The sequence below is a fragment of the Dama dama genome, chromosome Y, assembly GCF_033118175.1.
Source record: "Dama dama isolate Ldn47 chromosome Y, ASM3311817v1, whole genome shotgun sequence".
Classification (NCBI taxonomy): Eukaryota; Metazoa; Chordata; class Mammalia; order Artiodactyla; family Cervidae; genus Dama; species Dama dama.
In genome coordinates, this window is record NC_083715.1 from 12,607,494 (window position 1) to 12,629,997 (window position 22,504).

General features: G+C 45.1%; 1 pseudogene; it reads left to right on the forward strand.

Annotated features, from left to right (window-relative positions):
• Nucleotides 1–3,827: 3,827 nt before the first annotated feature.
• The window catches only part of LOC133053592 (histone-lysine N-methyltransferase PRDM9-like), a 78,149-nt pseudogene continuing 59,472 nt past the window's right edge, over nucleotides 3,828–22,504 (forward strand).

The window sequence follows — 22,504 nt, forward strand, 5'->3', positions numbered from 1 at the left end:
AGGCGAGCCGCCTGGGAAGAAGCCTCTCAAACGCCTTCCCTGCAGTCTCCACAGTTACAGCACATCCCACGTCTCAGGGTTCAGCAGTGGGTTAACAAGACCTCTCTTGTTGGACAGAAAAGTGTTTCCACAGAGAATCTGCCTGGATCTTGGCCTCGGTTGGTACAGACGTAACAGGCAGTACGTTCAGGGCTCAGGAGAGTTAGTTCTGAAGCTCTCTGGGTTTAAGGATACAGCACCTCCTCACCTCCACCCCTTCCACGGTCATGGAGCCTTCTCTTCCAGAGGAAGGTGTTTGGCAACATCAGCCACAAAGACACACACTGAAGAGGAGATATCCCACGGCAGGCGGGGTTGGTGTTCCTGGGGGAGCAGAGGGGCCTTGGACACTCCATGCTGGACCCCTGCCCCAACAGGTTCTCCTCCTTCTCGCTGGGCATGCAGCTTTGACCTGCTGCGTGCCCGCCAGTGAGGGGCCCCCAAGACACCAAGCTGGAGTTGGCGATGGGCAAGCTGGATGCCAGGGAACCCGAGACCCTGCAGCAGGTCAGTGCACTGTGGACGAGGGCTGGCCTCACTGAACGGTTAGGCCCTGTGCACTCAGGACACCCTCTCTGGACCCCAGGTAGAGGGCTGATGCCCCCAGTGCCCACCTGGGTCTCAGGAGGTGGAAGAGAGACCCTGTTGACCTTCCCACCTCCTGCCCAGAGAAAGGCAAAGGCCAGTTCCCAAAAGTCAGAGCAGGGTGTGCAGAGTGAATCTTGGGTCTCACAGGGTCCCGGTGAAGAGGGGTTCACTGCTCCCTGGATCCCTCTTGGCTGGTTCTCCTTTTGTGTTGTCTTCATGCTAATTCTCACAAGGATGAGGCAGTCCAGGTGCCCACAGCATCACTTGCCCAGGTGCTGACAACCCTCCTTATTTATTATGAGCATGGAGACAAGGTGGCTGATGTGATGCTCCCCTGGACCACAGAGGAGACCCCATAGGTTGTGTTTCTTCTACTCCTGAGACCCAGGAGGGCATTGGGGGCAGAGCACCTCCAGATGGGGTCTGGAGAGGGTGCACTGAATGGACAGGGCCTAACTGTCCAGTGTGGCTTCATGTGGTATGGGCAAGAGGGGTTCTAACTGCTTTCTAAATATTTCAGACAACCACTGAGTTCCTTCTGGTTTTTGGTTTCAGATCTTTTTATATGGTCCATTTTCAGTGTCTTTATTGAATTTGTTACAATATTGCTTCCATTTTATGTTTTGATTTTTTGACTGCAATGCATGTGGGATTGTTACCAAGTCCAAGCTCGCTCTGCACAACTCAAAACAGGGCGATAAATCAGAGGTGAGGTGATGAGGAAAGGAATGTGCCTTTACTTGGAAAGCTGGCAGACTGAGAAGATAACCAACTCATATCTCCAAGAAAGCATCTTGTCAGCGTCTGGGTGCCAGTGTCTTTCATAGAAACAGAGCTGGGAGGTGAGGAAATAAAGTAAAATGTCCACTAATCTGGCAAATATCTGGAATGGCCAGCCTATGAGGGAGATGTGTTACTTTCTCCCTGCTGTAGCCATCCACAGGTGGACAGGTCCTGGACAGAGGCAGAGGGGCGGGGTTTCCTGAGGCAGGCCTTTATGTATGGACAGTATCCCTGTAGCAAACAGGCCAACAGGAAGCTAAGGTTAAAGGAAAACATTCAACATGGAGTCAGATGTTGTTCTTCCCCGTAACAATTCACCAGTGTCAGCGTCCATTCTACAATCTTATGGGAAAAGGGGTGATGAGGTTTCTAATTGCCCCACTAGTTGCATCTTTTGGGGAGTGCCCACCACTGGTGCCAGTGTGCTGAATGTTGAGATTTGTCTTTGATGTCCTTTGGAAAGTCTCTACTTCATATGGATAGACATAGTAATATTATAATACAGGTGTTGAGAGATGTTTTATACAGTACAAATCTTTTAGGACTTCAAAACCAGGTGGCAGCATCTAAAGTTATGGAACTTAGCACTTTTCTATGTGTGGGAAGATGCAGCAGCCATCTCACTGAAATCATCCCCTTTGATACACACCTTACCGCCTGGGACCAGCATCCTGACTTCTCCTTCCTGAATTTCCTCGGGGATCATAGTGGGGAGTGGCTGAGTCTGATGGCTGCTGGAAAGCAGGTATTCTTTCCTTTCCTGAGGTTCCTCAGAGCTCACCGTGAGAAGTGGCTTCAGTTTGATGGCTTCTAGACAGTAGGAGGGGGAATCTGGGTCCCCATTGAGATCATCTCAGCAGAGAGAGCAAGCACATCCTGTGACTCCAGACAACCTTGCAACGTTCAGGGCTCAGCGTTCAGTCTGCAGGATCCACATTCGTCAGCTCAGCCAACATGCTCTGCACTTAGTTGCTATTTAGCCCTGAAACCTACACTGCAGGAGGCCCTCTAAATGTGGAGTCCTGTCTAGCAAACTCTCAGTCACACCCTCCAAGCCTGCCCCAGGTCCAGCTTTGCTGAGAGGGTCTCACTGGGACCCAGGTTCCCCCTCCTGCTCTCCCACATTCTGTACCTGAGTGGGGAGAAGGCAGGGGCTGGGGGCACAGTGCCTCCAAGCAGGTATGGCAGACATTCTCCCATCGCCCCTACTGGTCCATCCCTGGGAACACAGTCTAATGTCACTTTTAGCAGCAGAGGACATGTGTCCCCAGATCTGGCCCACTCTCTATGGGGTGTGAGCTGTGAGCATTAACACAGGAAACCCCGAGTGACCTGCTTAGGCTGGAAGGCTAGTTCCTGGGATGTGAGCTGAAGTCTGAAAGTAGCTTCTTTGGGATTAGTCTTCTCCAGACGTAGCTTGGGGGCAGTAAGAGTGCAATAAGTGGCCGCACAGTGCCTCACGACAGCCCTGTGGAAACTGTGCACAAGAGTGACCAGGAGCCCACATTCACCCAGCAGATGGCTTCTGAGAGGTCCGTGACATAATAAAGCAACCATGGGCCTGTACTCACAGCAGAGAGACTCTAACAGGTCTGTGACAGACCAGAGTGACCACAAGCATGCATTCACCCAGCGGACAGATTCTGATAAGTCTGTGACAGACCAGAGTGACCACGAGCCTGCACTCACCCAGTGGATGGCCTCTGAGAGGTCTGTGACAGAGCAGAGTGACCACAAGCATGCATTCACCCAGCAGACAAACCCTGACAGGTCTGTGACAGGCCAGAGTGACCACAAGCATGCATTCACCCAGCGGATGAACTCTGAGAGGTCTGTGACAGACGAGAGTGACCACAAGCCTGCATTCACAGAAAGAACAGCCTCTGAGAGGTCAGAGACAGGTCAGAGTGACCAAGCCTGCACTCACCCAGCAGTGAATTCTTGCCTGGAGAATCCCATGGACAGAAGAGCCTGGTGGGCTACAGTCCATGGGCTCACAAAGAGTCAGACACAACTGAACACCTGAGCACACACACACATGAAACAGAAATGGACTCAAGGACAGAGGGAACAGACTGGCGCTCTCCAAGTAGGAGGGGGCGGTGCAGGGCCAGAGTGGGAGGCTGGGTCAGCAGATGTAGCCTTTGTAAGCAGAATGGTTAAAGAAGGCCCTGCTGCATAGCAGAGAACAATATTCAGTATCCAATGATAAACTATAAAAGAATATTTTTAAAAAGAATGTATATGTGTGTATAAGTGTATCTCTGAGCTATGAGCAGAAATTAACACATTGTAAACCAGATATACTTCAAAAAAAAAAAAAAATACTGATTAAAAAAAAAAAAAAAAAAAAACAGACCCTAGCCAATTACAATAGACACTCAACCCAGGAGCACCAAGTGTCGAGCAGTCAGAACATGGACCAACCAGTCAGAAGAGGGGCCGACAGGAGACGGAGTCCCACGGCGGCCCACAGGCTGGCTGGGAGCCCTCGGCACCGTAAGCCTCAAGTGTCGCTAGAGGAAATGAGAACTCTACCCAAATGACTCCCCCTCCAGCTCAAAATAAAGCGGCTCTGCTTCCCCTGACCCCTTAACTGAAGGGGCCCCGGGACGCCCTGGCTTGGTGCTGGGACCAGGAATGTACTGGTGAGATCCCAATGCAGGGGAGGTCTGTGAGGGCAGCTCTGGAGCGAGCGGGCCAGGATGAGCACAGCAGCTCTGCCCATTCCTCAAAGGTCAGACAAAACAGAGCCCAGGAGGCCGGAAAGTGCCCTAATGGAGGGCAGGCCCCACGTCGGTGCCTCCGCTCTCTGGCTGAGGCCCAGTACTGACCGCCTGTGCCGGTCTGCAGATGTTCTGTACACGCACTGCCGGCTCAGCTGTTGAGCCCCAAGGAGAAGGCTTGTGATGGCAGCCATGCCCACAGGCACTAGTAGCACTGACCATCTGGCTCCCGGCCCAACAGCGAGGTCCAGCTGAGACCAGTGGGCACCTTGTCAGTGGTGCTCCAGGGTGGGCCCCGAGTCACCAGCAAATGGCAGTGTCGTGATGCAGGCCAGCAGGACTCAGCCTGGGGGATGGCTAGAATCAGCGGGGACACACCGACCCATGAACACTCCTGGCCCTGGGTCAGGCAGAGACCCGAACAGGCAGACAACTGCAGAGAGCAGAGCCCACGGCACAGACAAGGAGCACCCGTCCCCGGTCAGGGAAGGGGCCCCAACTCAGGGGGCGCCCTTGGGATCCCCCAGCTTAAGCATAAAGAGGCTTCAGGCACAGGTGGGAAGAGCAGACTTGGAGCCGCTTTTAAGTCATGCAAGGCAGCATACGCAGATGAGTGAAGGCCAGAGGGAATGTACCATAGAAAACAGTGTGTCTGGGGAGCAGACGGGCTTGGGTGGAGCTGAGCCCATGGGGGCTGGGAGTCCAGGTTTAGAAACCCTGAAAGCCTCTCTCCTGGCTCAGCCTCCTACTCTACTTAACCCCGACTCTGCAGCTTGACGCCAACTGTCCTGCGCATCTCCACACTCGGACCGTCCACTCATTCACAGATATTTGCTTAGCACCTGCCTCTGGCCAGGTCGTGTTCCAGGCACGGGACAGCCGTGAGGAGACAGACAATAACCCCAGTCCTTGGGGACAGAAACTCTACCAGAGGCCAGATGCACCACTTCTGGGGCTGAGACCCGGCCTTGCCCTCCTCACCCGCCGGCCAGCCCTGCTGGAGCTCCGGGCCCAGATGCAGTTCTGTCTGAGCATGCCCCCTCCTCCAAGAAGGCGCCTCTCTGGACTCGCCACCCGTCAGCCCCTGCCTCCCCGAGTCCTGTGTCCTTCTCAGCACAGACCACCATCGGAAACGGCCTCCCCACCATGTGTGACCTCAGTGTACCTGGTGATGTCACGTCCTCGGTGAAGGAAGGTCCTGGCTGGCCTCCCGGCTTTCTGCTGAGTTCCCAGCACAGATTCCCGTTACGACGGCCTGGAAGGACACTCCAGACGGGTGTGGGGCAGGGGCTCGGTGGGGCCTGAGAGAGTGGCCCCTGGGCCGCTCCAGTGGTCAGGGTAGGCAGGGACCTCCCAGTAGTGGCTCGGACCGGCCAGCAGGCCGATCAGGTTCCTTCTCCCTGGGACCACGAGGGGGCGAGGCTCTCATCACTGCTCAGATTCCTGGCTGCCAAGGAAGGGCTGTCAGTTCCACTGTCCTGAGCAACCTGTGAGCTGTTACACGTTTTACCTGTGTGATCTCAGCTCCCTCAGGCAGAACGCTCTGGGCTACACACTTGGAAGAATCTAGTGGAGTGGTTTCAGTTCAGATCAGTCGCTCAGTCGTGTCCAACTCTTTGCGACCCCATGGACTGCAGCACACCAGGCCTCCCTGTCCATCACCAACTCGCGGAGTTTACTCAAACCCATGTCCATTGAGTCAGTGAGGCCATCCAACCATCTCATCCTCTGTCGTCGCCTTCTCCTCCCGCCTTCAGTCTTTCCCATTATCAGTCAGGCATGACTGAGCAACTGAACTGAACTGATGCGACTGTGAATAAATGCAAGAAGAAGAATTCAAAGTCCTATCCCCTTTGTTTATCACACTGCCTCCTGACTGTGAACCCTTCTTTCTATGAGACCCTAGACTCCTCCAAGGGGGCAGGCACAGGTCTTGAGGCATGAGCCTGCTGGGTTCTCCTCTCTTCAGCTGAGAATTGGAGCCAGCTTTCTATTTCCTCCAGAGTCTGTCTCCATGTCCTTTTATTTAGCTTCAGCAGGCAGAGAAGGCCAAGATTATGGTCAGCAACAATACCACTAAAGTGATCACCAGGTTAATCTGAATTAACACCACCATGCACAGCCTCCTAATTAGACTCACAAGCCTACTCCTCCTTAATAAATGATAACAGCCTCAATTTCTCACTAGGTTTCTCCCGCTCCCTATGGACGCCACCACTGATTTTAACTACATGATTATGACACCTTATACTAATAGTCAACACCACGTATTAAAAGAATCTCTACCAGAAAAAAAATATTATCACTGCTAGTCATACTATAATTACTTTAATTATATCATTTACTGCCATAAAATTCATTCTTTTATATATTCTATTTGGAGCAACACTAGTTTCAACACTCATTATCATTACCCAAAGAGGAAATCAAGCAGAACACGTTAAGGCAGGTCTCTAATCATTTTATACCCTAGTAAGGTCTCTCCCCTTCTTAGGAATACTTGTCTACATTCAAAATACAGTAGGACCTTTAAATATTCTATTGCTGAGCCCAATCAGTATCCAACTCTTGATCCAACGGTTTCATATGGTTAGTATGCATAGTTGCCTTTATAGTAAAAATACCATTTTATGGCCTCCACCTTTGACTACCTAAAGCACATGAAGAGGCCCCTATTGCAGGCTTCATAGCTCTGGCTATGCTGCCAGCACTACTAAAATTTGGATGCTATGGTATACTACAAAATACGAATTACAATAGTTTGAAACACACCAACAGACTTCATAGGGTATCCACTCATTCTATTGTCCTTATGAGGCATAATTATAACCAGCTCCATTTGCTTATGCCAGACAGACCTAAAATCACTCACTGCATACTCTTCTGTCAGCCACATAGCCCTTTGCTATCCTTACCCAAACACCTTGAAGTTGTATAGGAGCCACAGCCTTAATAACTGCCCATAGTCTTACGTCCTCTGTATTGTTCTGCCTGGCAAATTCAAATTACCAGGTCCATTGCCAAACAATAATCCTAGCCTAAAGCCTACAAATGTTCCTCCTACTAATGGCAACCTGGTGATTGCCAGCAAGTTAAACTAACCTAGCTCTACCCCCAACTATTAACTTGGTGGGAGAGTTATTTGTAGTAATATCCTTCTCGTGATCAAACATTGCAATTATTTTAATAGGAATTCATATAGTAATTGCTGCCCTATACTCTTTATATATAGTCATTGCAACACAGTGAGGAAAATACACACACCACATAAACTGTATCTCCATCTTTTACAGGAGAAAATGCTCTCATATCATTACCCATCCTACCTCTTCTACTCCTATGCTTAAACCCAAAAATCATTCTAGGCCCCCTATACTGTATATATAGTTTAGAGAAAAACACTCGATTGTGAATCTAGTAAGAGAAGACAATACCTTCTTATTTAACACAGAAGTAGATAAGAATTGCTGACTCTATGCTCCCATGACTAACAGCATGGCTTTTTCAAACTTTTATCCACTGGTGTTAGGAACCAAATAATTGGTGCAACTGCAAATAAAAGTGATAAATTAAATTTCCTCTTTCACTCTAGCCTCACTATGTATATCATCGATCATAATAACAAGCACTAACATTTGTAAAACCACCACGTACCCTCTATATGTAAGATTATCTCATATGCCTTCACCATTAGCTTAGTTCCAACAATAATATTCATGTATACAGGTCAAGAGATAATTATCTCAGACTGGCACTGAATCACACTACAAACCCTTAAGCTATCATTCAGTTCTAAAATAGATTATTTCTCAATAACGTGTGCTGGTGGCCCTATTTGTCATATGATCAATTATAGACTTCTCTATATGATCCATTCCCTCAGACCCCCACATTAACTGATTCTTCAAACACTCCTTTTCGTTGTTACAATACTAATTCTTGTTACCACTAATAATGTCTTCCAATGACTTACTGGCTGAGAAGGAGCAGGGATTATGTCCTTCCTGCTCATTGGATGATGGTGTGGACGGCAGATGCAAACACGGCAGCACTACAGGCAATTTTGAATAACACATCCGTCGCTCAGCTGTGTCCGACTCTTTGCGACCCCATGGACTGTAGCCCACCAGGCCCCTCAGTCCATGGGGTGTTCCAGGCAAGAATCCTGGAGTGGGTTGCCATTTCCTTCCCCAGGGCCAAAACACCTCAGTGAAGCCCAAAGACTGACTGGAAAGAGGAGGCAGAGTGCTGGCTTGTGCTGCGTGGATGTGGGGATGCAGGGCACGGGGGCGTGGATGTGAGAAAGCGGGGCCAGGGGCGTGTGGACCTGTTTTGTGTAACCCCGTGCTGCTGCTGCTGCTGCTGCTAAGTCACTTCAGTCGTGTCCGACTCTGTGCAACCCCATAGATGGCAGCCCACCAGGCTCCTCCGTCCCTGGGATTCTTCAGGCAACAACACTGGAGTGGGTTGCCATTTCCTTCTCCAATGTATGAAAAGTGAAAAGTGAAAGTGAAGTCACTCCGTCGTGTCTGATTCTTTGTGACCCCATGGACCACAGCCTACCAGGCTCCTCCATTCATGGGATTTTCCAGGCAAGAGTACTAGAGTGGGATGCCATTGCCTTCTTCGAACCCAACGCTGATACCGGTTATAAAACAATAGCGTGATTCTTACTTAACTTCAACGCATGCCACTTACAATAAATTTTTATCCTCAGTTCAGTTCAGTTGCTCAGTCAGGTCCGACTCTGTGCAACCCCATAGACGGCAGCCCACCAGGCTCCTCCGTCCCCGGGATTCTTCGGGCAGCTACACTGGAGTGGGTTGCCTTTTCCTTCTCCAATGCATGAAAGTGAAAAGTTAAAGGGAAGTCACTCCGTCGTGTCTGACTCTTTGCGACCCCATGGACTGCAGCCTAGCAGGCTCCTCCATCCATGGGATTTTCCAGGCAAGAGTACTGGAGTGGGGTGCCATTGCCTTCTCCGAACCCTATATTGATACCGGTTTTATTAAAACAATAGCATGATTCTTACTTGACTTCAACGCATGACACTTACAACAAATTTTTATCCTCAGTTCAGTTCAGTCGCTCAGTCATGGCCGACTTTTTGCAACCCCATGAACCGCAGCACGTCAGGCCTCCCTGTCCATCACCAATTCCTGGAGTTTACCCAAACTCATTTCCATTGAGCTGGTGATGCTATCCAACCATCTTATCCTTTGCCTTCCCCTTCTTCTCCTGCCTTCAATCTTTCCCAGCATCAGGGTCTTTTCAAATGAGCCAGTTTTTCCCAACAGGTGGCCAAAGTATTGGAGTTTCAGCATTAACAGCAATCCTTCCAATGAACACCCAGGACTGATCTCTTTTAAGATGGACTGGTTGGATCTCCTTGCAGTCCAAGGGACTCTTCAAGAGTCTTCTCCAACACCACAGTTCAAACGCAGCAATTCTGTTGTGCTCAGCTCTTTTTATAGTCCAACTCTCACATCCATATATGGCTACTGAAAAAACCACAGCCTTGACTAGATAAACCTTTATTGGCAAAGTAATGTCTCTGCCTTTTAATATGCTGTCTAGGTAGCTCATAACTTTCCTTCCAAGGATCAAGTGTCTTTTAACTCCTTGGCTGGAATCACTGTCTGCGGTGATTTTGCAACCCAAAAAAATAAAGTCAGCCACTGTGTCCACTGTTTTTCCATCTATTTGCCATGAAGTGATGGGACCAGATGCCATGATCTTAGTTTTCTGAATGTTGAGTTTTAAGCCAACTTTTTCACTCTCCTCTTTCACTTTCTTCAAGAGGCTCTTCAGTTCTTCTTCACTTTCTACCATAAGGGTGATGTCATCTGCATATCTGAGGTTATTGATATTTCTCCTGGCAATCTTGATTCCAGTTTGTGCTTCACCCAGCCCAGGGTTTCTCATGATGTACCCTGCATATAAGTTAAATAAGCAGGGTACAATATACAGCCTTGACGTACTCCTTATCCTATTTGGAACCAGTCTATTGTTCCATGTCCAGTTCTAACTGTTGCTTCCTAACCTGCATACATATTTCTCAGGAGGCAGGTCAGGTGGTCTGGTATTCCTATCTCTTGAAGAATTTTCCATACTTTGTTGTAATCCACACAGTCAAAAGTTTTGGCATAGTCAATAAAGCAGAAGTAAATGTTTTTCTGGAATTCTCTTGCTTTTTCAATGATCCAGTGGTTCTTGGCAATTTCATCTCTCGTTCCTCTGCCTTTTCTAAATCTAGCTTGAACATCTGGAAGTTCATGGTTCACGCTCTGTTGAAGCCTGGCTTGGGGAATTTTGAGCATTGCTTTGCAAGCATGTGAGATGAGTGCAATTGTGCAGTAGTTTGAGCATTCTTTGGAATTCTCTTTCTTTGGGATTGGAATGAAAACTGACCTTTTCTAGTCCTGTGGCCACAGCTAAGTTTTCCAAATTGGCTGGTATATTGACTGCAGTACTTTCAAAAAATCATCTTTTAGGATTTGGAATAGCTCAACTGGAATTTCATCACCTTCACTAGCTTTGTTCATAGTGATGTTTCCTAAGGCCCACTTGATTTCACATTCCAGGATGTCTGGCTCTAGGTGAGTGATCACACCATCATGATTATCTGGGTCTGGAAGATCTTTTCTGTCCAGTTCTTCTGTGTATTCTTGCCACCTCTTCTTAATATCTTCTGCTTCTCTTAGGTTCCTACCATTTCTGTTCTTTATTGTGCCCATCTTTGCATGAACTGTTCCCTTGGTATCTCTAATTTTCTTAAAGAGAACTCTAGTCTTTCCCATTCTATTGTTTTCCTCTATTTGTTTGCACTAATCACTGAGAAAGGCTTTCTTATCTCTTCTTGCTCTTCTTTGGAACTCTGTATTCAAATGGGTATATCTTTCTTTTTCACCTTTGCCTTTTGCTTCTCTTCTTTTCAGAGCTATTTGTAAGACTTCCTCAGACAACCATTTTGCCTTTTTGCATTTCTTTTCCTTGGAAATGGTCTTGATCACTGCCTCCTGTACAATGTCATGAAGCTCCATCCATAGTTATTCAGGCACTCTGTCTAGCAGATATAACCCCTTGAATCTATTTGTCACTTCCACAATAGAGTCATAAGGGTTTTGATTTAGGTCATACCTGAACAGTCTAGTGGTTTTCCCTATTTTCTTCAATTTAAGTCTAGAAGGTCTTGTAGGTCTTCATAGAACCGTGCAATATCAGCTTCTTCAGCATTATTGGTCTGTGCATTGACTTGGATTACTGTGATATTGAATGGTGTGCCTTGAAAATGAACAGAGATCATTCTGTCATTTTTGAGATTACATCCAAGTACTGCATCAGACTTTTTTGTTGACAATCAGGGCTACTGCATTTCTTCTAAGGGATTCTTGCCCAAATGACAAAATGGTCATCTGAGTTAAATTCACCCATTCTAGTCCATTTTATTTCACTAATTCCTGAAATGTCAATGTTCACTCTTGCCATCTCCTGTTTGACCACTTCTAATTTGCCTTGATTCACGGACTTAACATTCCAGGTTCCTATGCAATATTGCTCTTTACAGCATCAGACTTTACTTCCATCACCAGTCACATCCACAACTGGGTGTTGCTTTTGCTTTGGCTCTGTCTCTCCATTCTTTCTGGAGTTAGTTCTCCACTGATCTCCAGGAGCATATTGGGTACGTACCGACCTGGGGAGATTATGTTTCAGTGTCCTATCTTTTTGCTTTTCATACTGCTCATGGGGTTCTCAAAGCAAGAATACTGAAGTAGTTTGTCATTCCCTTCTCCAGTGGCCCATGTTTGTCAGAAATCTCCACCAGGACCCGTTTGTCTTGGCTGGCTCTACACAGCATGGTTCATAGTTTCGTTGAATTAGACAAGGCTGTGGCCCATGTGATCAGATTGGTTAGTTTTCTGTGATTGTGGTTTTCAGTCTGTCTGCCCTCTGATGGAAATACAATTTTCTGTTGAAGGCCGAGGTTGTGTTCCCTCTCTGTTTTTTGACCTGAGGCCAAACTATTGTGGAGGTGTTGAAGATAATGGCGACCTCCTTCAAAAGATGCCATGCGGGCCCTGCTACAGTCAGTGTCCCCAACCCTGCAGCAGGCCGCTGCCAACCCACGCCTCCAGCAGAGACTCCTGGACACTCATGGCCACGTCTTGATCAGTCTCCTGTGGGTCACTGCTCCTTTCTCCTGGGTCCTGGTGTGCACTAGGTTCTGTTGTGCCCTCCAAGAGTCTGTTTCCCCAGTCCTGTGGAGGTCCTGGCAGCTCTGTGGTGGGTTAATGGTGAACTTCTCCAAGAGGGCTTCTGCCATACCCAGGTCTATTGCACCCAGAGTCCCTGGCCCTGCGGCAGTCCACTGCTGACCCGTATCTCCTCAGGACACACCCAGACACAGTTCTGTCTCAGTCTCTGTGTGGCTGAGGTCCTGGTGTGCACAGGGTGCGTTTGAGCCCTCTGAGTGTCTCTGGCAGGTGTGGGGTTTGATTCTGAATGTGACTGTGCCACTCGTACCATCTTTCTGGGGCTTCGCCTTTGCCTCTGGACGTGGGGTATCTCCTCAGAGTCACTCGAGTGTGACACAATTGCTGCTCCAGCATATGAGAGAAACATCAGTCAGTCAGTTCCGTTGCTCAGTCGTGTCCGACTCTGTCAAACCCGTAAATGGATACCCACCAGGCTCCCCCATCCCTGGGATTCTCCAGGCAAGAACACTGGAGTGGCTTGCCATTTCCTTCTCCAATCAAAGAATGTGAAAAGTGAAACTGAAGTTGCTCAGTCGTGTCCGAATCTTCGCGCCCCCACGGACTGCAGCCTACCAGGCTCCTCCAACCATGGGATTTTCCAGGCAAGAGTACTGGAGTGGGGTGCCATTGCCTTCGCCTCTAAATATTGAGCATTGAGCAAACTTTTTCTTTCTCCTCTTTCAGTTTCATCAAGAGGCTCTTTAGTTCTTCTTCACTTTCTGCCATAAGGGTGGTGTCATCCGCATTTCTGAGGTTATTGATATTGCTCCCAGCAATCTCGATTCCAGCTTGTGCTTCCTCCAGCCCAGCGTTTCTCATGATGTATTCTGCATATAAGTTAAATAAGCAGGCTGACAATATACAGCCTTGACATGCTTCTTTCAAATTTGGAACCAGTCTGCTGTTCCATGTCCAGTTCTAACAGTTGTATCCTGACCTGCATATAGGTTTCTCAAGTGGCAGGTCAGGTGGTCTGGCATTCCCATCTCTTTCAGAAATTTCCACAATTTATTGTGATCCACAGTCAAAGGCTTTGGCATAGTCAATACAGCAGAAATAGACATTTTTCTGGAACTTTCTTGTTTTCAATGGTCCAGTGGATGTTGGAAATCTGGTCTCTGGTTCCTCTGCCTTTTCTAAAACCAGCTTGAACATCTTGATGTTCACAGTTCACGTATTATTAAAACTATTATATCTACTACTGTGGGCAAGAATCCCTTAGAAGAAATGGAGTAGCCATCATAGTCAACAAGAGAGTCTGAAATGCAGTACTTGGATGCAGTCTCAACAACGACAGAAGGATTTCTGTTCATTTCTAAGGCAAACCAGTCAATATTACAGTAATCCAAGGCTATGCCCTGACCAGTATTGCTGAAGAAGCTGAAGTTGAACAGTTCTATGAAGACCTGCAAGACTAGAATGCAAAAGAAGCAAGCCAAGAAACTCCTGGAGTAACAGGCAAATTTGGCTTTGGAGTACAGAATGAAGCAAGGCAAAGGCTAATAGAGTTCTGGCAAGTGAATGCACTGGTAAAAGCAAACACCCTCTTTGGAAAAAAAGTGTACTAAAAACTCAACAATCAGAAAACTAAGGTCATGGCAAATAGTCCCATCACTTCATGGCAAATAGATGGGAAAACAACGGAAACAGTGACAGAATTTATTTGGGGCCGGGGGTGGAGGGTGGCTCTGCCAGGCTTCAGCAATACATAAACTGTGAACTTCCAGATGGTCAAGCTGGTTTTAGAAAAGACAGAGGAACCAGAGATCCAATTGCCAACATCTGCTGGATCATCAAAAAAGCAAGAGAGTTCCAGAAAAACATCTATTTCTGTTTTATTGACTATGTCAAAGCCTTTGACTGTGTGGATCACAATAAACTATTGAAAATTTTGAAAGAGACGGGAATACCAGACCACTTGACCTGCCTCCTGAGAAACCTGTATGCAGGTCAGGAAGCAACAGTTAGAACTGGACATAGAACAACAGCCTGGTTCCAAACATGAAATGGAGTACGTCAAGGCTGTATATTATCACCCTGCTTATTTAATTTATATGCAGAGTACATCATGAGAAACCCTGGGCTGGAGGAAGCACAAGTTGGAATTGAGATTGCCAGGAGTAATAACTATAACCTCAGATATGCAGATGACATCACCCTTATGGCAGAAAGTGAAGTAGAACAAAAGAGCCTCTTGATGAAACTGAAAGAGGAGAGTGAAAAAGTTGGCTTAAATCTTAACATTCAGAAAACTAAGATCATGGCATCTGGTCCCATCACTTCTTGTCAAATAGATGGGGAAAGATTGGAAACAGTGACAGACTATTTTGGGGGACTCCAAAATCACTACAGATGGTGATTGCAGCCATGAAATTAAAAGATGCTTACTATTTGGGAAAAAAAAAAAAAAAAAAACTATGACACATCTAGATAGCATATTAAAAAGCAGTGACATTACTTTGCCAACAAAGGTCCGTCTAGTCAAGACTGTGGTTTTTCCAGTGGTCATATATGGATGCGAGAGTTGGACTATAAAGAATGCTGAGGGCTGAAGAACAGATGCTTTTGAACTGTGGTGTTGGAGAAGACTCTTGAAGAGTCCCGTGGACTGCAAGGAGATCCAACCAGTCCATCCTAAAGGAGATCAGCCCTGCATGTTCATTGGAAGGACTGATGCTAAAGCTGAAACTCCAATACTTTGGCCTCCTGATGTGTAGAGCTGACTTACTTGAAAAGACCCTGATGCTGGGTCAGATGAAGGTGGGAGGAGAGGGGGAAGACAGAGGATGAGATGGTGAGATGGCATCACTAACTCAATGGACCATGGGTTTGGATTGACTCCAGGAGTTGGTGATGGACAGGGAGGCCTGGTGTGCTGCAGTGTATCGGGTCACAAAGAGTCGGATGGGACTGAGCAACTGAACTGAACCAAATCACTGTTATTAACAGTCTCCTTCCTATCAATTTGAGCATTAGAACCCTGATTCCAATATGACCAATGAATACATTTATTCTCAAATATTTTCAATCCCTAACAATAAGCCCTATGCATATGACACATATCCTATCCACCCTATTATCAAGTGCTCGTCCACAAGCATAAGAAATGCGTCTGACTAGAGTTACTTTGAGAGAGTAAATAATAGGGATTTAAATTCTCTTGTATCTAGAGTAATAGAAATTGAACAGACCCCTAAGAATCCAAAGTTCTTTGTGCTACCAAATTACACCACATTCTATAAGTAAGGTCAGCTAATTAAACTATTGGGCCTGTACCCCAAAAATGTTCATTTATACCCTTTCTGTACTAATAACTCCCATCATCTTTATCATTATCCTATCAACTATTATCTCAGGATTTATTGTCATTATAATTATCTCCATTGATTACTTATCTGTTTGGCTTTGAAATAAATATATTAGGCATCATCCCCATCAAAATAAATAAATCTTACCCAGGAGCAACAGAAGCATCAACTAAATACTTGACACAATCCACCACATCAATATTACTCATGATAACTGTCATTGTTTATTATTCTCAGGCCAATGGACTGTCACAAAACTATTTAATCCAACAGCATCCATATTACTAACAATAGCCTTATGAAAACTGGAAATACCTGCAACTCACATTGGAGTACCAGAAGGTATACTAGACATTTTACTAACATCTGGCTTCATTCTATGACCATGACAAAAACTTGTACCCATGTCTGTGCTATACCAAACTTAACCATCAATTAATTTAATAGTGTACTGTGTGCTGGGCTTAGTCGCTCAGCCGTGTCTGACTCTTTTTGTCCCCCGGGACTGTATCCCACCAGGCTCTTCTGCTGTGGGCATTCTCCAGGCAGGAATACTGGAGTTGGTTGCCATGCTCTCCTCCAGGGGATCTTCCCAAGCCAGGGATCAAACCCAGGTCTTCCACATTGCAGGCAGATTCTCTATCATCTGAAACACCAGGGAAGCCCAAGTTGATACAAGCTATATCCACATTACCCACTATAATTGGAGGCTGAGGATGGTGAAATCAGATGCAGTATGCAAAATCACAGCCTATTCATCAATGGCCCACATAGGATGTATAAACACCATCGTACTATGTAATCCCACTCTGACAGCACTAAACCTGGTTGCTGCTGCTGCTGCTAAGTTGCTTCAGTCGTGTCCGACTCTGCAATCCCATAGATGGCAACCCACCAGGCTCTGCCGTCTCTGGGATTCTCCAGGCAAGAACGCTGGAGTGGGTTGCCATTTCCTTCTCCAATGCATGAAAGTGAAAAGTAAAAGTGAAGTCACTCCATCGTGTCTGATTCTTCGCGATCCATGGGATTTTCCAGGCAACAGTACTGGAGTAGGTTGCCATTGCCTTCTCCACTAAACCTGGTTATATTATCTCAACTTCCACCATATTCAGAATGTCCATAACCAACTCCACCACCACCACATTATCACTATCACATACATGCAACAAGATATCAATCATAACAACCCTTATCCTCATTATTCTATTATCAATAGGAGACCTTCCACCACTATTAGGATAGAAACTCAAGTGAATAATTATTGAAAAGATAACAATGACCAAAAAAAGCATCATTTTACCAACAGTAATAGCAATCATGCACTACTGTACTTCAACATATGACTCACACACTCCACGGCATTAAATTTATTCCTCTCCACAAATAACAGAGAAAACATGACGATTCTACTCTATGAAACAAATAACACTCCTATCCACAATAACTGCAATAGCCACAATATTTCCACCCATAACACCAATTCTCTCAGCGCTGGAATAGGAATTTAGGTTAACTAGACCAAGAGCCTTCAATGCCCTGTGTGCTGTATGCTTAGTCGCTCAGTCATGTCCAACTCTTAGCGATCGCATAGACTGTAGCACACCAGAATCCTCTGTCCATGGGATTCTCCAGGTAAGAATCCTGGAGTGGATTGCCATTCCCTTCTCCAGGGGATCTTCCCGATCCATGGATGGAACCCAGGTCTCCTGCATTGCAAGCAGGTTCTTTATTATATGAAATACAGGAAAATTCCTGTACTACAAGGATGTTCCTTATACTTCAAAGCCCTGAGCAAGTATAATTTACTTAATTCCTGTTCATAAGGTTTGCAAGATTATATCTTACATCAGTTGAATGCAAACAAGCCACCTCAAGCTGAACCCTCTCTAGATTGGTGGGCTATAACCCCATGAACTTTTAGTTAACAGCTAATTATCCTGGTCAACTGATTTCAACCTACTTCTATTACAAAAGGAAAATAGGGGAAAAAAAAAAAAAAGTGGTATAAGTCCCAGCAAATTGAACTGGCTTCTTTGAATTTGCAATTCAAAGTGAAATATTCATACAGGACTTAGTAAAAAGAAAAAGTGGATTAAACCCTTGTCTTTAGATTTACTCAGCCATTCTGCCTATGTTCATTAACTGCTTATCATTTTCAACTAACCATAAAGATATCAGTACTATATACTTACTATTTGGTGCTTGAGCCGGGAGGCAGGTTTGCAGTGAAAGAGAAAAAGGAGGAGTGAGTTTTTCTCATTTCTTTTCTGACAACAAAGAAGATAAAGAGAAGAGTGAGCAGGCCTGAACATTCCTAACTTTTCTTTTTCCTGTAACTGCTCCTCACGCTGAATGTCTGGGACTAAGTTTGCTTTTCTGTCCCTAAACTCTGCTGAAGCTACACTTGGCACCTATGTTCCTTTGACTCTGTGCTAAATATATCCCCTCTCTGCTGTTTACCCTCAGAACACTCTTCCCCTTGTAGCTACATATCAGAAAGAAGGCCACAGGATCACCAAATGCCAGACTCAATTACTGGGTTATTGACATCAGTCTCCTACTGTCTTTGAAACAATGCAAAAGGAAGAAATCAAGATCCTATCCCCTTTGCTCCTCATTACTGATTCCTGACTGTGAGCTCTTGCCTTCTATAAGCCCCTAGATTCCTCATGGGGGGCAGGGCACAGCTCTCGAGGCATAAGCCTACTGAGTTTCTCCTCTCTTCCAGCTAAGAATAAAAGCCACCTTTCTATTTCCTCCAAACCCGGTCGCCATATTTTTCGATCAGCGTCAGTGGGCAAAGAAGGCCAAGATTTTGGCTGGCAACAGTAGGCACAGCGCCTTAATCTGTGCTGGGTTGGGCCAACCTGGAACTCGACTTGGAGATGACCAAATTTATAATGCAATTGTAACAGCTCATGCATTTGTAATAATTTTCATTATAGTACTCCCTATGATGATTGGAGGCTTTGGTAATTGATTAGTTTCCCTAATAGCTGGAGCTAATGACATAGTTTTCCTTGAATAAATAAGCTTCTGACTTCTCCCTCCCTCTTTCCTCTTACTGCTTGCATCACCAATAGCTGAAGCAGGCACTGGCACAGGCTGAGCTATCTACCCCTTTAGCCAGAAATCTAGCTCTTGCTGGAGCTTAAGTAGACTTTACTACTTTTTCTCTACACCTAACAGGTGTTTCTTCTATCTTAGTTGTTATCAATTTTATTACTACAACTATTAATATAAACCCCTGCCATATCCCAACGTCAAACGCTGTTATTCATTTGATTAGTCCTAGTCACAGCCATATTACTATCACTACCTGTATTGGCAGCTGGTATGTTTACTATGCTATTAACAGACTGAAATCTAAATCCTGAAGGAGGAGAGGACCCAATACTGTATCAACATTGATCTGATTTTTCCGACACTCTGAAGTATATCTTTTGATTCTGCCAGGATTTAGGATGATTTCACATATTGTAACCTATTACTAAGGGGAAAAGAAACTTTCAGGTGCATGGCAATGGCCTGAGCTATAGTGTCAACTGGATTCTTAGCATTTATTGTATGAGAACATCATATATTCACAGTAGGGATATATGTTGACACACAAGCCTATTTCACATCAGCCACTATAATTATCACCAGGCCAACAAGAGTAAAAATGTTCAGTTGATTAGCAATGCCTCATGACAGTAGCATTAAACGATACCCAGCTATAATGTGAGTCCTAGGTTTTATATTTCTTTTCACAGTCAGAGGGTTAACAGGAATTTTCCTGGCTAATTCATCTTCAGATATTTTCTTCATGAGATACACTATGTAGTTACATAGTTGCATTATGTACTTTCAGTGGGAGATTTGCTATTATAGGGGGCTTTCTGCACTGAATCTCATTATTCTCAGGCTATACCCAACTTGACTTGAGTAAAAACTCACTTCATAAATGTATTTGTAGATGTTAACATAACCTTTTCCAAAAACACTTGCTAGGCCTGTTTGGAATACCACAACAATATTCTGACCACCCAGATGCATACACAGTATGAAATAATATTTCATCTATAGGCCCATTCATTTCTTTAACCACAGTAATACCAATAATTCTCATTACCTGAGAAGCATTTACATCAAGATGAGGTCTTAACAGTAGACCAACCATATCACACACCCAAAGAACCTATGCACATCATTTGAAAATAAATAAGGAAGGAATCGAACCCCCGACTACTGATTTCAAGCCAAAATCATAACCATGATTTCTTTCTCTATTTATGAGATATTAGTAAAATATTATATCACTTTGTTGAAGTTAAGTTATAGGTGAAAAATCTGTATATATCAATGGCATATCCTCTACAACTAGACTTTCAAGATGCAACACCAGCCATCACCGAAGAATTCTTACACTTGTTGATAACACATTAGTAATTGTTTTCTTAATCAGCTCACTAGTAGTTTATATTATCTCACTTATTCTGACAACAAAACTCACACACACTGGCACTATAGACACACAAGAAGTAGACTATCTGAAAAATCTTAGCAGCTATTATTTTCATCTTAATTGCCTTTTATACATAATAGACAAAATTAACACTCCATGCCTTATGGCATAAACTATCAGTCACCAAAGATATTGAAGCTACGAATATACAGATTATGAAGACTTGAATTTTGACTCCTATATAATTCCAACATCAGAGTTAAAGCCAGGGTATTCGGAAGTAGATGATTGAGTTGTTTTACCTATAGCGATAGTTAAATGTTAATTTCCACAGAAGATGTGCTACACTCGTGAGCCGTGCCTTCTCTAGGACGAAAATCAGATGCACTCCCAGGGCACCTATATCAAACAATTTTTCGACAACACTATTTCAGTTCAGTTCAGTCACTCAGTCATGCCTGACTCTTTGCAACCCCGTGGACCGCAGCACACCACGCCTCCCTGTCCATCACCAACTGCCAGAGTTCACCCAAACCCATGTCCATCAAGTTGGTGATGCCATCCAACCATCTCATTCTCTGTCGTCCCCTTATTCTCCTGCCCTCAATCCCTCCCAGCATCAGGGTCTTTTCAAGTAAGTCAGCTCTTTGCATCAGGTGGCCAAAGTATAGGAGTTTCAGCTTCAACATCAGTCCTTTCAACGAACATCCAGGACTCATCTCCATTAGGATGGACTGTTGGATCTCCTTGTGGTCCAAGGGACTCTCAGGCATCTTCTCCAAAACCGCAGTTCAAAAGCATCAATGCTTATGTGCTTGGTTTCCTTTATAATCCAATACTCACATCCATACATGACCACTGGAAAAAGAATACACTTGACTAGACAGACCTTTGTTGGCAAAGTAGCATCTATGCTTTGTAATATGCTGTCTAGATTGTTCATAACGTTCCTTCCCAGGAGCAAGTGTGTTTTAATTTCATGGCTGCAATCAGCATCTGCAGTGATTTTGGAGCCCAGAAAAATAAAGTCAACCACTGTTTTCACTCTTTCCCCATCTATTTAACATGAAGTGATGGGCCTGGATGCCATGATCTTAGTTTTCTGAATGTTAAGCTTTAAGCCAACTTTTTCACTCTCTTCTTTCACTTTCAATAAGAGGCTCTTTCCTTCTTCTTCTCATTCTCCCATAAGGGTGGTGTCATCTGCATATCTGAGGTTATTGATATTGCTCCCGGCAATCTTGATTCCAGCTTGTGTTTCCTCCAGCCCAGCGTTTCTTATGATGTACTCTGCATATAAGTTAAATAAGCAGGGTGATAATATACAGCCTTGACGTACTACTTTTTCTATTTGGAACATGTCTGTTCTATGTCCACTTCTAACTGTTGCTTCCTGACCTGCATGCAGGTTTCTCAAGAGACAGGTCAGGTGGCCTGGTATTCCCGTCTCTTTCAGAATTTTCCACAGTTTATTGTGACCCACACAGGCAAAGGCTTTGGCATACTCAATAAAACAGAAATAGATCTTCTCTGGAACTCTCTTGCTTTTTTGATGATCCAGCGGACGTTGGCAATTGGAACTCTGGTTCCTCTGCCTTTTCTAAATCCAGCTTGAACATCTGGAAATTGATGGTTCATGTCTTGCTGAAGCCTGGCTTGGAGAATTTTAAGCATCACTTTACTAGTGTGTGAGATGAGTGCAATCGTGGGGTACTTTGAGCATTCTTTGGCATTGCCTTTCTTTGGGATTGGAATGAAAACTGACCTTTCCAGTCCTGTGGCTACTGCTGAGTTTTCCAAATTTGCTGGCATACTGAGTGCAACACTTTCACAGCATCATTTTCTAGGATTTGAAATAGCTCAAATGGAATTCCATAACTCCACTAGCTTTGTTCATAGTGATGCTTCCTAAGGCCCACTTGATTTCACATTCCTGGATGTCTGGCTCTAGGTGAGTGATCACACTCTCATGATTATTTGGGTCATGAAGATCTTTTCTATACAGTTCTTCTGTGTACTCTTGCCACCTCTTCTTAATGTCTTCTGCTTCTGTTAGGTCCCTACCATTTCTGTCCTTTATTGAGCCCATCTTTGCATAAAGTGTTCCCTTGGTATCTCTGATTTTCTTGAAGAGATCTCTAGTCTTTCCCATTCTATTGTTTTCCTCCATTTCTTTGCACTGATCCCTGAGGAAGGCTTTCTTCTCTCTCCTTGCTCTTCTTTGGAACTCTGCATTCAAATGGGTATATGTTTCCTTTTCTCCTTTGCTTTTCACTTCCCTCTTTTCACAGCTATTTGTAAGGCCTCCTCAGACAGCCATTTTGATTTTTTGTATTTCTTTTATTTTTCTGTATT